We start from the raw sequence: 18366 nt of genomic DNA on the forward strand, positions 1-18366 counted from the left end.
TCTTTCATCGGCTTCTGCATTTTGGATTCACCTTTTTTTCTTTTATTCTGGATTGAGACTTCTTCCTTTGGTTATCTCGGACTGTCCGCTCGCATTCTCGAGGCGAACATTTGCTACTTCTAACTTGAATTGAATTCTTAAGTGACTTCCCTCGTTCTTCAGGTGGGCGCCTGATGACTTTAAACTGAAATGAATTCCCTCGTTCTCCAGGTGGGCGCCTGATGACCTAAAAACTTGAAATACGTTTCCTCATTCTCCAGGTGGGCGCCTGATGACTTAAAAACTTGAAATAAATTCCCTCATTCTCCAGGTAGGCGCCTGATGACTTAAAAACTTGAAATAAATTCCCTCATTCTCCAGGTGGGCGCCTGATGACTTAAAAACTTAAAATAAATTCTCTCATTCTCCAGGTAGGCACCTGATGTCTAAAAAACTTAAAATAAATTCCCTCATTCTCCAGGTGGGCGCCTGATGTCTAAAAACCGAAATAAATTCCCTCATTTTCCAGGTGGGCGCCTGATTACTTAAGACTGAAATAAATTCCCTTATTCTCCAGGTGGGCGCCTGATGTTGACTTGAAAATTAAAACAAATTCCCTCATTCTCCAGGTGGGCGCCTGATGTCTAAAAACCGAAATAAATTCCCTCGTTTTTCAGGTGGGCGCCTGATTACTTAAGATTGAAATAAATTCCCTCATTCTCCAGGTGGGCGCCTGATGTTGACTTGAAAATTAAAACAAATTCCCTCATTCTCCAGGTGGGTGCCTGCTTACTTAAAAACTTGAAATAAATTCCCTCATTCTCCAGGTGGGCGCCTGATGACTTAAAAACTTGAAATAAATTCCCTCGTTCTCCAGGTGGGCGCCTGATGACTTAAAAACTTTAAATAAATTCCCTCATTCTCCAGGTGGGTGCCTGTGCTGACTTAAAAATTAAAATGAATTCCCTCGTTTTCCAGGTGGGCGCCTGCAATCATGACAGCATAGACAAAACAGAGAAAATTTTCTGCCCCAGTTTGTACCAGGAACATTCATTGATTGTTAGTTGTATCCCATTATCCAGGAGGGTCCTGAAAACTTAAAACTAGATCCCATTATCCAGGAGGGTCCTGAAAACTTAAGGCTGAACTTATCTGGAACATACTTTCCTCATGGGGGATTCCTAACAAAGCAAACAAGATTTCTTTCCCCTGCTTAAAACAAAGAAAATTTTGTCAGTTTGAAACTGTGGCGGTTAGTTTGTGGCATCCTTGCTGAAGGTGTCTGCTTCTGCCACTATCCTTCTTCATTCTGATTAGGTTCTTCGGGCTATAAAGAATTGTTTAACCTTTCAATCAAACCTCGAACACAAAACCTCTGAATGACTTGAATCCCTTACATTCAACTCGTCGTATAACACTTTTATTCTGACAACTGTGGAACCTTTGCATTTCCTACAAATTCACGAATCACTTAACCACCTGAACTTCAGTTACCATCGCATTGCTCGTTCTAAACCATGTTACTTGGAATGTGCCTGGCCAAATTTCGCTTGGTGCAAATAAAAAGCCGGTAATGAGCTTTGAAGTCCTTTCTTGCTTGCTTAACAAAAAATTAATTTGACAGAGACTTAGACAAATAGACCCAAAAAGAAATGAAGCGAAGTGACTTCGAGAATTAGGAATAAAAAGAAAGACTGAGATGACTATTTGAAGAAAAATTGAAAAGAGACTTATCTGAATGAATCAGCTGGCTCTACAGATCATGACATGCATTTCGGATTGATCAGACTAGTCCATCCAACTAATCACATTTCTATTCATGTCATGTCTTCATACTTCAAAACCCGGGCTTTCAACGATCCAACTTTTCTGTAAAGTCACCAACCTCTTTTGACTTGTAGTGCCCCAAAGGGTTTTCACCAACAAGCCTCTCTCATTTGTTCATCTCTCAACTCACTGCCGCCTTACGGTGCCCGTGAGGGTTTTCACCAATAAGACTCTCTCATTTTGAATTTTTCCTCAGCTCACCATCGCCTTACGGTGCCCGTGAGGGTTTTCACCAATAAGACTCTCTCATTTTATTTATTTTTCTTGTACCCAATGAACAAAGTGTTACCCATAATGGAGATCATACCTCTATCTCACTCTACTTGGCATCCTCAAAGATTGATCGGAAGGTCTTTCTTTGGACCGTAGTATAGGCTTTTGGAAAGGGTTAGAAAGAAAAGGTAGTATAAGGCTCAACATGACTTAAGATGAAAGGGTTCAAAATTACAACTTTTGGAATCAAACCTATTGCAAAACTAAAACTTCTGCCCCCAGTTTTTGAATCTGGGGAATTTTGAATTTTATTTGATGGGACTGAACCTCAGGGTAAGGCTGCCTACGTATCCTTAAAAGGAATCAAGTCTAACATAGTTCCAACATAAGAGTTTTGTTTTCGTTACTTTGCTTTTCTTTTTCTCCTTTCTTTTCTCTTTTCTTTCTTTGCTTTTCTCTTTTCCTTCTCTTCTTTTTTTCTTTTTTTTTTTCCTCTAACTCTGCTTCTGATTCCAAAAGAGGGGTATGAAAGAAAATAAAAGGCTCAAAAGGGGTAACAAATGATAAAAGTATTTGGGATAGCAGAATAAAATGCCTTCGTCATTCCAACTTTGAACATGCCTAGTACAAAATGCGATTGAAGATAAGCAAAGAAATCATACATAATATCTCTTGACTGCATCAGAATTGATAGCCGCATCCACACATTTACCTTCTATGTCTGTTAAATACAAAGCACCATTGGGCAACACCTTTGTCACAATGAATGGCCCCTTCCAGTTTGGGGCGAACTTGCCTTTAGCTTCAGCCTGATGTGGAAGGATGCGTTTCAATACCAGCTGACCCACCTCAAATTTTCGGGGACGCACCTTCTTGTTGTATGCTCTTGCCATCCTTCTCTGATACAGTTGACCATGGCATACTGACGCTAATCTTTTTTCATCAATCAAACTCAATTGCTCTAGCCGGATTTTGACCCACTCATCATCATCAATTTCAGCTTCAACAACAATCCGCAGGGATGGAATCTCAACTTCTGTAGGTATAACTGCCTCGGTTCCATATACCAACAAATAGGGAGTTGCGCCTATTGAAGTGCAAACAGTAGTGCGATAACCCAGTAAAGCAAAAGGTAACTTTTTATGCCATTGCCTAGAACCTTGCGTCATCTTACAAAGTATCTTCTTTATGTTCTTGTTAGCAGCCTCAACAGCTCGGTTTGCCTTAGGACGATATGGAGTGGAGTTTCGATGCATAATCTTGAACTGTTGGCATACCTCTTTCATCAAATGACTGTTGAGGTTAGCAGCATTATCTGTGATGATTATCTTGGGAATTCTGAACCGGCAAATGATGTTTGAATGAACAAAATCTACCACTGCCTTCTTGGTCACGGACTTGAAGGTTACAGCTTCGACCCACTTGGTAAAGTAATCAATGGCCACCAGAATAAACCTATGTCCGTTTGACGCTGCCGGCTCAATCGGTCCAATGACATCCATGCCCCAAGCAACAAAGGGCCAAGGTGCCGACATTGTGTGCAGCTCAGATGGCGGGGAACGAATCAAATCACCGTGCACCTGGCATTGATGACATTTGCGAACAAAGCTGATGCAATCACGTTCCATGGTGAGCCAATAATAACCTGCTCGAAAAATCCTCTTCGCCAAGACATACCCACTCATATGTGGCCCGCAAACCCCGGAATGCACTTCGGCCATGATAGTCGAGGCTTGTTTAGCATCTATATACCTTAGTAATCCTAGATCTGGAGTTCTCTTCTACAATATTCCTCCACTTAAGAAGAATCCGCTAGCCAGACGTCGAATGGTTCTCTTTTGATCGCCTGTGGCATGTACTGGATATACCCCCAATTTGATGTATTCCTTGACATCATGGAACCAAGGCTCTCCATCAAGTTCCTCCTCAACCACATTGCAATAGGCATGCTGATCACGGATTTGGATTTGCAGAGGGTCGACGTAAGTCTTATCTGGATGGTGTAACATTGATGCCAGAGTAGCCAAGGCGTCGGCAATCTCGTTATGAATCCTGGGAATATGCCTGAATTCTACCGACCTGAATCGTTGACAAAGATCATGCAGACATTGTCGATACGGTATGAGCTTCAAATCCTGAGTCTCCCATTCTCCCTGAATCTGGTGAACCAACAAATCTGAATCTCCCAAAACCAATATTTCTTGAACTCCCATGTCTATAGCTAGCCTCAAACCCAGAATGCATGCCTCGTATTCAGCCATGTTGTTAGTGCAATAAAATCGAAGTTGTGCCGTTACGGGGTAGTGATGCCTTGTTTCAGAAATGAGTACAGCCCCTATTCCGACACCTCTCATATTAGCAGCCCCATCGAGAAAAAGTTTCCAACCTGGCTTTTCATCATGATCAGCCTCGTCAACACATATCACTTCTTCATCAGGAAAACAAGTCTTCAGTGGCTCATATACTTCATCCACCGGATTCTCGGCCAAGTGATCGGCTAGGGCTTGGGCTTTCATCGTGGTCCGAGTCACATAGATGATGTCAAATTCTGTGAGTAAAATCTGCCACTTTGCTAACCTCCCTGTGGGCATAGGCTTCTTAAAGATATACCTTAGAGGATCCATGCGAGAAATGAGGTAAGTGGTGTAGGATGACAGATAATGCTTCAACTTTTGCGCCACCCAAGTCAGGGCGCAACATGTCCTTTCAAGAAGAGTATACTTAACCTCATAGGGAGTGAACTTCTTCCTGAGGTAATAAATGGCTTGCTCTTTCTTGCCCGTGATGTCGTGTTGACCCAACACAACCAAAAGAATTATCCATGACCGTCAAATAGAGAATTAAAGGTCTCCCAGGTTCTGGCGGGACCAACACAGGGGGGTTTAACAGGTAATTCTTGATCTTATCAAATGCTTCCTGACACTCATCAGTCCACTTAACCGCAGCATTCTTCTTCAACAACTTAAAGATGGGCTCACAAGTTGTCGTGACTTGAACAATAAACCTGCTGATGTAGTTTAACCTTCCGAGAAGGCTCATTACCTCGGTTTTGTTCTTTGGCGGTGGTAATTCTTGGATGGCTTTGATCTTTGATGGGTCCAACTTAATACCGCGTCGACTGACTATGAATCCCAACAGTTTCCCGGACGGGACACCAAATGCACATTTTGCCGGATTGAGCTTGAGGTTGTACCTGCGGAGCCTTTGGAAAAACTTTCTCAAGTCTCCAACATGGTCGGACTGCTTCTTTGACTTTATGATCACATCATCTACATAAACCTCAATTTCCTTGTGTATCATGTCATGAAATATGGTAGTCATTGCCCTCATGTAAGTTGCCCCAGCATTCTTTAAACCGAATGGCATTACCCGGTAGCAATACGTCCCCCAAGGCATAATGAATGCTGTCTTTTCTGCGTCTTCCTCGTCCATCAGGATCTGATGATATCCCGCATAACAATCCACAAAAGACCCGATCTCATGCTTGGCACAATTATCAATCAGAATGTGGATGTTCGGCAATGGAAAGTTATCCTTTGGACTTGCCTTGTTGAGATCACGATAATCAACACACACCCTCGTCTTACCATCCTTCTTTGGAACTGGTACCACATTAGCTAACCAAGTGGGATACTGAGTGACCCGAATGACCTTTGCCTCCAGTTGCTTTGTGATTTCTTCTTTAATCTTCACACTCATATCAGTCTTGAACTTTCTTAACTTTTGCTTGACAGGAGGGAATGTAGGGTCGGTTGGCAATTTATGAGCTACCAAATCAGTGCTCAAGCCCGACATGTCGTCATACGACCATGCAAAGACATCTTTGTATGCAAATAGTGTTTTGATTATTTCTTCCTTGATTTGCGGTTCCAGATGCACACTTATCTTGGTTTCTCTGACATTATTTTGATCCCCTAAATTGATTGCTTCGGTTTCATTTAAATTAGGCTTGGATTTTTCTTCGAAGTGTTTTAGTTCTCTACTGACTTCCTCAAATGCCGCCTCTTCATCGTATTCTGTTTCATCATCACCCTCTACTTCTTGGATCGTTATTTCAGAATTAGATTGGCTTTTAAGATTTGGCTGAAAATTCCTCATGCATGTCATGTCATTGAAACCAGCATAAAAAGAACTGTACAGAAAGAAAAGCAAAAATAAAAATGAAATGCTATCAGGATTAATGGAAAATGGGAAATTGTATTTCATTGAAAATAAAAGGATAGAAGGGTTTGTACATCGAAACAAGCAAAAACTAAGAAAAATCTGGATTACAACCCTGAAATAACCCAGATAACAGAAAGGAAAACAAAGCAAACTACCAAAACTCCTTCCGGATGGGGAGAGGAGTAGCTTTCCAATTGCTAAGCTTCACATTTGGCCCAACAGGCTGCACATCGGCATTACTGGAACCTTCCCCGATTTCGACCATATTAACCCCATCAAACAGACTCTGGAACCTCTTGATCAGATCTTCATCAAAGTCGACCACAGGTTTTGGGACCACTGATATTGGGCGTTTGGCGACCCCTGACTTGACGAAAGACTTGGAGATATGTGGAACAGGTTTAGGGAGTGACCATGCCTTTTCTTTCAAACTTTTAGCCCTTCTCACGTCCTTCCCTGTGAGTGTGAATCCCAAACCAAATGTACCAAAACTTTCACGTGGAAACACCGGATGCACAATGCCCTGCAGAGATGAACCTAGACCTTTGCCCGGCAGAAAACCATTCTTCAACATTTCATTTGCTACCATGACGGATGCGGATGGTATCTTCGGACCTGGAGTGCATTCTCCTTTGGAAATTTTCTCGACAGACACTGTTTCGAACATTTGGTAAACCCAAGGCCCTTTATCATCTTCGACTTCAATAAATGGAACGATTGTGTCATTGTAAGCAGATAAGTTCTCATCACCGTGCACAACTATTTCCTGCCTGTCCCATTCGAACTTTACCATTTGATGCAGAGAAGACGGGATTGCCTTGGCAGCATGGATCCAGGGCCTGCCCAACAACAAGTTATAAGAGACAGCCACATCTAGCACTTGGAACTCCATAGTGAACTCAACTGGCCCTATTGACAAATTGAGCATTATATCACCGACAGAATCTTTCCCTCCTCCATCGAAGCCTCGAACGCATACATTATTAATGTGGATCCTTTCAGTGCCAATCTTCAACTTTTGCAAAGTGGACAGAGGGCAAATATTTGCACTAGAACCGTTATCCACCAGTACCCTTGAGACAGCAGAATCCTCGCACTTCACTGTGAGATAAAGAGCTCGATTGTGTTCTGTACCCTCTATAGGGAGTTCATCATCCGAGAAAGTGATCCTGTTTGCTTCGAAAATCTTGTTAGCAATCTTTTCCAAGTGGTTCACCGTGATCTTATCAGGAACATGAGCCTCGTTTAAAATCTTCATTAGGGCTTTGCGGTGTTCATCGGAATGTATCAGCAATGATAGAAGAGAGATCTGAGCTGGTGTTTTCCTCAACTGTTCTACAATGGAATAGTCTTGCATTTTCATCTTTTTCAGGAATTCCTCAGCCTCTTCTTCGGTGACCGGCTTTTTTACTGGGATGTGGCCGTCCTTGGATGGCTTGGTTTTCCTCAGTTCTTCTGGGGTAAAACATCTCCCAGAACGAGTCAGTCCTCCGGTTTCATTGACTTCTTCCTCTACTTCTTTCCCTTTGTACGTTACTATCACCTGTTTGTAATTCCACGGGACGGCCTTTGTGTCAACCATTGGCAACTGGGTCACTGGCTTAATAATAACGGGGGTAACACGAGCCCCTTCCACGATTATGACAGGCTTGCCCGGGGCCCCTGGCACGACCACCTTTTGCCTCTCCTGGTTCGCTTCAACATCAACCGGAGGCCCTTTCACAACCAATACAGAAGGCTTCACGTTGAGCGCGCTTGGCTTCTCTGACACCCCTTTAATTGCCAAGGACATTGCTTTTGCAGAATCTAGAGCTTTGATTGGATTACTTTCGCTAGCCCGGATCATCATGACAGACTTGGAAAAGTTTTTGGGCTCCCCATCTTTATGAACTATCTCGATCATATGTGTCTCTGCATGGGCCGGCAAAGGATTTTGGTTGATGTTTGGCGCCTCCGGGCTCTGGACCACAATTTGATTTTTATCAATAAGCTCTTGGATCGCCCTCTTCAAATGCCAGCATTTCTCTGTGTCGTGCCCTGGGGCATCAGATTAATATGTGCATCTAAGGGAGTAATCAAGGTTCCTTGGAGGCGGATTTGGTATCTTGGGCTCAATCGGCCTCAAAACGTCCAATTGCCTCAACCTCTGAAACAAACTGGTATAGGACTCTCCAAGAGGGGTGAAGGTTTCTTTCCGCTGTTGCCTCTCTTTTCTGTAATCTGGCCTTGGTCGAAAACTTGGACCAGTAGGGTTTTGGTATGGTTGTGGGGGTGTATAAATATTTTGTGGAGTTGGAGCACGCCATTACGGGTAAGGAGGGGGTTGAGCATATGACTGTGCGTGGTGAACATGGTATTGGGGTAGCTCGACAGAATATCTAGGTTCTTGTGGCAGGAGATAGTGCTGAGATGGATTATATGGAGCTTGGGTGTAGGCTTGAGGTTGGGGTCGAGTTTGGGTGTACTGGTGAGGCAGACCCCTTGGGCCCGCCACGATCCAGAGACAAACATAGCGACATTTTCTTTCTTCTTTTTGCCTAACAGGCTTCCGGTGCCACTTTGAATTGCCTGTGTGGTCGCTTTTATGGCAGAGTAGCTCATGATCTTGCTTGACTTGAGTCCCTCTTCCACCATTCCTCCCATCTTTACCACATCGTTGAAGGACTTACCTATGGCTGAGATCAAATGGCCAAAGTAAGTGGGCTCTAGGGCTTGAAGAAAGTACTCGACCATCTCATCTTCCTCAATTGGAGGGTAGACTCGTGCAGCTTGTTCTCTCCATCTGAAACCATATTCCCTAAAGCTTTCATTGGGCCTCTTCTCTACCTTGGTCAAAGATAAGCGATCCGGGACAATGTCTATATTGTACTGAAAGTGCCGAGCAAAGGCCTGAGCCAAGTCATCCCATGTGTACCACCTGCTAGTGTCTTGGCGGGTGTACCACTCTAAAGCTGCCCCACTCAGACTCTGACTGAAATATGCCATTAATAATTCATCTTTCCCACCGGCGCCTCTCATATTACTGCAGAAGCCTCTCAAATGGGCCACGGGATCTCCATGTCCATCGTACGGGTCAAACTTGGGCATCTTGAACCCAGCGGGCAGTTGAACATCCGGAAATAAGCATAAATCCTTGTAAGCCACACTTACTTGGCTTCCTATCCCTTGCATGTTCTTCAAAGATTGCTCTAGGCTCTTCACTTTCCTGAACATCTCGTCCTGCTCCACATTCCGGGTTGGTTTCTCAGTTTCGACAAGAGGTTCAAAGTGAGGGGCATGGGAATAAGGATCCGTGACTTTGAAAGTTGGTTCCGGAACATAATATTGGGTATCTGGAGCTTGGAACGCGGGTTCACTAGAAGATCTGTGAAGGGTAGCTCGCGGAGGGGCTACGAAAACAGGAGCGGATGTCGGAGCAGGGTATGCAGTTGTTTTGGTTGGTGGAGCATGAAAGGTTTGGGACGAGGTGCCAGGGTAGTGGCGATAAGGGGTAAAGCCCGGTGCGTGCTGAGGGGAAAGATCAATGGTAATGGGATCTTGGGCTTGTGACAGTGGTGGGATGAAAGCGGGATTTTCTGGGTAGTTAGCGGGGAATGAAGGTGGAGGATGCCCCTTGACCCAGGCTTGATACATTTCTGCCATTTGATGCTTCAACCTGTAGACCTCCTCTTTCAATTCAGACTCCGATTCTACAATCTCCCTTGGCGGGTCGACAACACCCGTGTCCAATTCTTTGCTAGTCATGACTGCCTTGCACTTTGATCTGGTGTTATAAGGGTGACTTGCCAGGATGCCAACAAACTAACCACCTAAAACAAAACCTGTCTATGTGCACACAAAAACTTGGTCAGTTTTAAAAGCAATTTACAGATAGTTAATCGCATATTGGGTATGCAATGCACCTGAGCAGTTAACGTTCCTAAATGCTTTGCGACGGCTCGTATGTTTCATCCCGGTTTTTCCAAATTCTCCAAATCCTGACTTTTCCCTTTCACCTCCTGTTGTGTTTCGCTCTTTCAATTCTTATTCTTTCCCCTTCTTTTTTTTTAGTTTGGCCCCTCTTTTCTTTCTTCCTCTCTCTTCTTTTTCCCTCTCTTCTTTTAAGAATATGATCGAATCCTATGGGGATTGCCTACGTATCATGACGCCGCATGAATCAGATCATTACGTAGTTCGGATAAATAGATACGAAATAATTTATTTCATTAATAAAAGACATCTTTTTGGATTTTCTATTACAAGGACTAAAGTAGCGATGACTGCAAAAGGAAAATCTACAGACTCGAAATAAAGTAATAGACAACCTTGACAAAGACGAACAAGACTCAGAGAAAGTAAAATACAGACTACTAAAGGAAATCAAAAATACATAAGAGCCTCCACTGGTACTCCGGAGGCTTGCGGGACATCAGCCGGTCTCCGCACAGGCCTGCGGGTAATATCTTCTTGAAGGCGGTCTAGGTCAACCATCACTTGTCGGACGAATGTCATTACAGAAGCAAAAAACATAGACTTGGTCATGTCTTCACATTCATGGCATTTCATTACAACATAATCAGCTATCTCTTTAATCCTCATTCTGATGACACCCTTTTCTTGAAGCAAACGTCCAATCTGCTGGGCCCGAGCCTCCAACACTTGTGCATCTGCGTTGTTTTGGTCTTGTAACTGCTGCATGCTTTCTTGTAATTGATAAATCAATGCGTAGCAATGCTCTCTTTCTGCCTTGAACTCCTTTGTTTGCTTGACCATTTCATTCTCAAGGGCAACCATCCTTTTCTGTAAAACTGCTGCTTCTTTATCATATTTCTGCTTCAACTGGTGGACTAATCTAGCTTGTTCCTCCGCACCTTTGGCCAACTTTGCTTGAGCATTTAACAAGTCTCTTTCGGCCTTTGTCAAGTCAAAACCGTAATTATGCACTTTCCGCCTCAGGTTGGTTATAATTTTCTCATCTCTCTCACTTCTTGCTGGTGTCTCGGCGGCTATTTTCATTCTCTGGATTTGGGCTCGAAGGGATTCATTTTCTTTGGCCAACCTTTTCTTTTCCCCTTCATCTTCAGCTGCCTGCAAACTACTATCAAATTTGATTTTTTCGATTTGTTCTTCTAGCTTGCTTATGGTGGTCCGGTACTCCCTTTCTTTAGCTAACCAAGCCCACTGCTCCTGCGATGCGTCAACAAATTCTTGGATATGAGGTCTTTTAGTTGGTCGTTCAGATTCACCATTCGTCGCGAATCTCTTTCCATACCAGGCAACATAACTAGGTAAGACTTCACCCCTAGACAAATCACGTACTCGGGTGTTTGCCCCCAAATACTGGCATTCGCTCCAAATTTGGCGAACCGCTTCTTCGGGAAATTGGGCATCAGAGCGGATTTCGACCACATAAGTGCTAAGATCTTCATCTCTAGGAACTGTCTGGCATCTTCCAAGCTGTCTTAAAACCCGGTACGGAGCATAGGGTTGGATGCTTCGGAGACCCATTAGCAAGAAGTAGGGACCAGTGGCGGGCATATAAACAATCTCATCAACGGGAAGCCAACCCAATGTCCACTCTATCTGATCTGCGGTCGTAGATCGAAGGCGGGTAATCCAATCTTTGATCCCTTTCGGCATTTCGAATCCTGTTACTCGCGTACCAAACTCTTCAATGTAGTTTTTCCCCGTAGACCCATAGTTCATGTATCGGGGACGACGACAAAGGTGTTCGATCATCCACATTTGCAACAGCAGGTTGCATCCCTCGAAAAAACTGACTCCGTCCTTACAGAATGTGAGGGCTCGGAATATATCTGATACGATCATGGGTGCGGGAGTACTCTTGGCCTGAGTAGTCAGAACGTGGACAATCCCGGCTACCTGTAAATCAATATGCCCATCTTCCCTTGGAAACACCAAAAGGCCTAAAAACGCCACCATGAAGGCAAAACATCTATGGGTCTCCCATTTTGATCGGTTTCCTTTACTGCAGAGTCCATTTTTCGGGTCTTCGAATTCTCTTAAATGCCCGTATCGCTGATATAGAAAATGAAAAGTGGAAGTTCCCCCTGCTAGACTTCCAGTCTTGATTTGTCTGCTTATCTTTAGTAAGTCCAGAAACTTGTGGGGAGTAACAATCCTTGGAGATACCGGGTACTTGTGTCTCAATCCCTCTGTGCTCCCAGTATAACCCGCCATTTCTTCCAAAGTAGGCGTAAGCTCAAAATCTGAGAAGTGCAAAACATTATGAGCGGGGTCCCAGAATGCCACTAATGCCTCTATCAGGTCCCTTCTAGGTTGAATTTTCAATAGTCCAGTGAGCGCCCCCAGGTATTGGTTGACCATGTCTCGTCCTTGTTTTCCCAAATCCTCCCACCACATGTGGAGTGCCAGTGGAATCTGATCCATAACCTTCACAGGTAAGTTCTGAACGGTGCTCATTCTGCACATTTTAAATTAGGGTGACCAGATTAAAATTTTGTACAAAACTGACCATGAAAAAACAAATCACGGCCACTTTTGCAAATTAATAATTTTTTTTTATTATTATTTTTTTTTAAAAGAAAAGAAAAAGAAAGACTTATAAAAAGAAAGAAAATATTTTTATTTTTGGATTTTAATTTCATTTATTTTCTTTTTCTAATGAAAGACTCCTACAAATAAAATATTATTTTTTAATCTTTTATTTGTTTGAGATTTTTCTAAAAAAAGACTCCTAAAAGAAGGAATTATTTTTGGATTTTTAAAATGGGGTCTCAAAGAAAGGCTTTCTAAACAAGGAAATAAAGGAAAATATTTTTAGATTTTTTTGAAAATTGGGGTCTAAAGGAAGGACTTTCTAAAGAGGAGATAAAGGAAAATATTTTTTTTTTGGATTTTTTTTTTTGACAATTGTGGGCCGGAACCGATGAGGTTTGCCTACGTATCTCACATCCGGTGAGAATCAGACCCGCGTAGTTCTGCCATTTTGATGCACAGAAAATGTGATTTATTTTGAAATGATTCTCTCTTTGTTTTTGAAATTTCGACAGAGTAACGGGATTCTTGAATACCGGAATTATCAAAACCAGGTGTTTTTCTATCTTACCTCACTCTTGGTTTTCCTCTTCTTCTTCTTTTTTTTTTTTTGTTTTTTTTTGGATTTTTTTTCCTTAGTCACGAAGCCGGTCAACATACAAGCCAAGCAAATTAATGCACAAGTAGCACGTAAAGAATGCATCAGGATGGTCCTTTAATTTTGGGTACACCTGTCCTAGACGGACCCAACCCCTGTGTTGAGTCCCCTAAGTCAAATGCACATGATGCAAGCAAACGTACCTACTAGGGATCCGGCATGAGGCTATGTTATTCTAAGTTTAAATCCTGGGTGTATTGTTCTAGACCTGGCTTACCCGAGCGGACAACTCGAGCCGAGGGGGGGCAACGTACCTACCGGACCGGTAACTAAAAGGCCATCCGGCTTTGTAACTGATCCGATCCTCGTTCTAAATTAGGAAATGACATTAACAGAAAAGAAGTCACGCCAACGTGCACTTCCCAGAAGATTTAGAAGACTCAGAGAGAAGAAGGGTTTCGTGACAGTTTATATACAATCCAAACAATATCAAAGCGGTAAAAAGAGGCATTTAGCACATTAGGCTAAAACACGTAAAAATCAGATAATAAGTAAAAGCCAAGTATAAAGTCATCTTAGCTCAAATTCTGAACCGCGAAACCAAAGATTCTGGGTTCGATCCCCAGCAGAGTCGCCAGAGCTGTCACACCTCCTTTTTCCCGCGGGGACAGGGGATAAGGGAGTTTTTCCAATTAAAGTGACAATGTTCGAAATGGGATTATTTATTAAATCAGAGTCGCCACTTGGGATAATTTATGGTGTCCCAAGTCACCGGTTTATTTTAAATCCCAAATCGAGGAAATTTGACTCTATTTATGGTCCGCGAATACAGAAGACCGGGTAAGGAATTCTGTTAACCCGGGAGAAGGTGTGAGGCACTCCCGAGTTCCGTGGTTTTAGCACGGTCGCTCAACTATCAATAATCGGCCTAATTATCTGATTTAATACATGTTTAAAGCCTATTGTACATTTTTACTTTTTAACCGCTTTTAATTATTTATGAAATTATTTCTGGAACAAGTCACGATGTCGTACACTTGTCATTTTGGTACACATCGCAAACCGCGCCACATGAAATGCACCTGCGATTTACAGCATGTTAAATTTTATTATTATTTGAAGTTATGGTCGAGTCGCGTGAAACGCGCACTCGAATTGGGGATTACGTATCATGACTATGCCATGGGAACCATACCCATAGTCACGATGCTCTATTATTAATCGCGCCTAAAGCAAGCTACGATGTTCAAAATTGCTTAATTTTCTGATGCTTGAGATCATGTGGCAAGTCCAGAATTATGGAAGATGGGTTACAAGACTTCTTAAACATTACCACAGAATCAATCAAATTGCGAAATTGTGATAGATTCATTGCAATAAAAATAAGAAATCATAATTCAACATACTTTGGATTTCCATTCGAACTAGAAAGCCCGACCTTCGTTTTCAACATTACTAAGATAACTACAAAACAGACACTTACGACTATGTGTTCAACAGAGAAGCAAAGTAAGTAGGTCTGGTGGTTGGATCACAATTTAACTTTTGAGGAATTTCGTGTATAGCCGGAAACGAATTAATGGCCACTTTGGACATTGCAGTGATGGCCATTTTGAGTAACAGTCAATTTTAACCTTCATTTTTCGGCCAATCGATCAACTCAAATGCCAAGACTTACAATAACAGACATACATACTGATTTCAGATCCTAACAAAACTCAACAATTGAATCATATTCATATTATAACTACTAACTTTCATATACCAAACGTTTACAGGTTCTACCACGAAGGGGAATCTAGTCTTAGTTCGAAGAGCGATCCAAACAACAGCAATTGAAAGTAACCATGTCTCAAATCTGAAAACATATATGATGTTATATTGAAAGGTGATATTCAATCAGTACTATGAACATTACATGAAGATTTAGGTACCAACTTCATAACTGGATTTGCTAATAAATAAGAAAGCGTGATACTAAAAAAAAATTTCACAAGAAAGAGAACTAGATAACTCCAACAGAGCACAAGAAATACAGGCAGAAAATGACTGATTCCATTAATTTCAAAGCATGCATATCTCTTCCACGTAGGCATATTTCATATCCGATTTACAGTCCAAGGTTCAAAAGAGGTACCTGGTCAACAAGATCAACAAAATAAGATAAGTCTCTGAAGTTGCAGCGAAACAATAGCAGTAAGAATAGCAGCAGCAGAAAACAGCGGAGCAGAGGAGATAAACCCAACTCCAAAAGAAACCCAGAACCAAATGAAGACCCAAGAACAGCACAGTCAAGCCAATTTTCTGTATTCTCCCTTTTAACTCCAGAGAGAACCCCAAAAAAAATACCCCCTATGAAGAAAAGAATGCGTCCCTTTATAGAAGGTAAGCATGTGTTGTGTGTGAAGAATAGGGGGCTGGGAATCTTTTGCCAGCTCCCTGAAAATTAGGGAAATAGCATCTTTTGTAACTGAATATGGACAGCTGTCCGCTTCCAGAAGCAAACTATCTGCTTAAACTTGGGCTAGAGGCCATGACCTAGATGGCCCAAGGCCAAGCCCAGAAAACAGCCCAAAAAAAATGAAACAAACAAGTGTCATATTTCAAATAAAACCAGAGATTTGACTAAGTGCTTAACCTTTAATTAATCTAAATCAATCCATTAGCTGAACTAGTTGAGCATGCGATTAACGACTGACTGAAAGAAAAGAAAAAGAAGGAAATACAACAAAACAAAAACAAAAAACAAAAAAAAAACAAAAAAAACCAACCAGAAAAGCACAGAGCCGGAACAAATGAGGAGAAAAGAAAAGAGAAAAAGAAAGAATAGGAAAGAGAACAACAAAACAAGAAAAGAAAACAAAAATACTAATCTAAATGCTAAAGAAGAGAGTAAACGAAACAACCCGATGAGCAGTGAAAATGATGGATTCTAGCCGCGAATCGACGAAAGGACCCAAAATCTCCGGTAACTTCGAAACGGGTCGAGACCAGCCCAGAACAAATACTTTCAACGGGATTACTCCATGCATGTGGGTATTGAACTAGAAATAAACAGAAACGAACAAGTAATTCCGAAATAAACCAGACTAGGGTTTTCTGGAATTTTTAGATCTAAGGTTCGCTAATTTTGGTGGGGTTTGTGATGAAACTGATGAGGGATTAGGGATTAGGAGGGTATGAGGGTTATGGGGTGCGAGTTTGAGAGGATTTGGAGTGAGCCGCCGGCGTGGGGATTCTGGGCGGCTAGGGTTTGGGGTGAGTTTGAGAGAGAGAGATGAGGGGTTTGGGGGCGGCTAGGGTTTGGAGAGGGAAAGAGAAGGAGAGAAAAGTGAGGGGGGTCTCCAGGGTTTGGGGGGTGTACCCGACAGATATAAGGGTTAAGGCAGGGGAGTTGCGGGCCGTTCGATCGAAAGAGATCAACGGTCGAGATCAACCGTTAACGAAACGACGTCGTTTTGGTTAAGTGGCGAGGCTGGGCCGGGTGTGGGGGTGGGCTTAGCAGGTTTCAGGTGATTGTTTGGGCCAAATTGTTTTGGCCCAAATTTAAAACCAAACCGAATTTCCTTCTCTTTTTCTTTTTCTTGATTTTAAATAAAATTAATTAATCAAAAACCTAAATTAAGTGTTAAATCAATCTAATTTGTAGGAATAAACCTAGTTATCTATTTTACCATTAATTAATTTTAGACTAATGAAGGAAGAATTACTTAATTTGCGATTAAAAGCTAAAAATACAAAAATGACCCATATTTTGTGATTTTCTGTTTAATAAAGTAATTAACTTATGTAATTAAATCCTAAATGCAACTAAACCTAAAGTGTTATGTATGAAATACTTTTAGACATTTTGGTATTTTTCTTATGATTTTTAGAATATTAAATATGCAACTAAATGCAAGCAACTTTTAACCAAAATTCCTACAAATTCTATAAAACTAAAAACAATTAAGAAAAATCTATTTGTGAATTTCTACAGGAATACTTTAGTCGGGCAAAAATTATGTGCTCACAGTGAATATAACAATGTCATCTGCATATGCAAGATGATTAATACTAGTACCATTGGAAGGCATAGAGAAGGGGGTATAAGAGCAATCGAGAAATAGATTATTGAAGAAGCATGTGAAAATTCTGCTGCAAGGATAAAAAGTGATGGTGATAATGGTTCACCTTGTTTTAGTCCTTGACTAGATGTGAAGAAATCCATTCTATTTCCATTAATTATCAAAGAGTACCAAACACGAAAGAGAAGGTTCATTATCAAATCAATCCAATACTCTGAGAAACCAAATTTCCTAAGCACAACAGTGATAAAGTTTCAAGAAATTTTATCATATGCTTTGGCCATATCCAATTTTATAATAATATTGCCACCATTATTGACTTGAGAAATAGATTGAATAATCTTTTGAGTTAACAACACATTTTCAGAAATAAGCCTTTCTTTAATAAAATCACTCTGGTTTGGAGAAATTAATCCTGTTAACGGAGGATTTAGTCTAAGAGAGAGTATTTTAAAAATAATCTTGTTAGTAAAATTAGCGAGACTAATAAGTCTAAATTCATTAAAAGTGGCAGGGGCATCTGTTTTAGAAATTAGAACCAAACAAGTATGTGTATAGAATTTAGTAAGAGGAATACCTTTGAAGAAATCTCACACAAAAGCATTGTTGTATTCCTTGATGATGTCCCAACAGTTTTGGAAGAATGTACCATTGAATCCATCTGGCCCAGCAGTACTTATAGCCGAAAGATCAAAGACTGCATTTTTTATCTCTTCCTCACTAGGAATCTCATCCATCATGTATCTATCTTCATCAGTAATCCTTTTGGTGATGCGATTTAGAATAGTAGGATCAAGACATGGAGTTGGGAGATTGAAAATTTTGTTGAAATGTCTGATAGCTACTTTTGCTTTTTTCTCCTCTCCTTGAATCCATTTATCCTTATGATTTTTGATCTTGTTCACATGAAGTTTTCTTCTTCTTTCTCTAAGCATATTATGGAAGTACCTCGTATTTCTATCTCTTTACTCAAACTATTTTATATTAGTTTTTTGAAGAAGAAGGGAGTCTTGCATATGA

At 41.4% G+C, this 18366-nt stretch overlaps 1 pseudogene; it reads right to left on the minus strand.

The window, feature by feature from the left end:
* Positions 1-2618: 2618 nt before the first annotated feature.
* Positions 2619-11178, minus strand: LOC142179917 (uncharacterized; annotated as a pseudogene).
* Positions 11179-18366: the final 7188 nt, after the last annotated feature.

The sequence above is a fragment of the Nicotiana tabacum genome, chromosome 4 (genome assembly GCF_000715075.1).
Source record: "Nicotiana tabacum cultivar K326 chromosome 4, ASM71507v2, whole genome shotgun sequence".
Lineage (NCBI taxonomy): Eukaryota > Viridiplantae > Streptophyta > Magnoliopsida > Solanales > Solanaceae > Nicotiana > Nicotiana tabacum.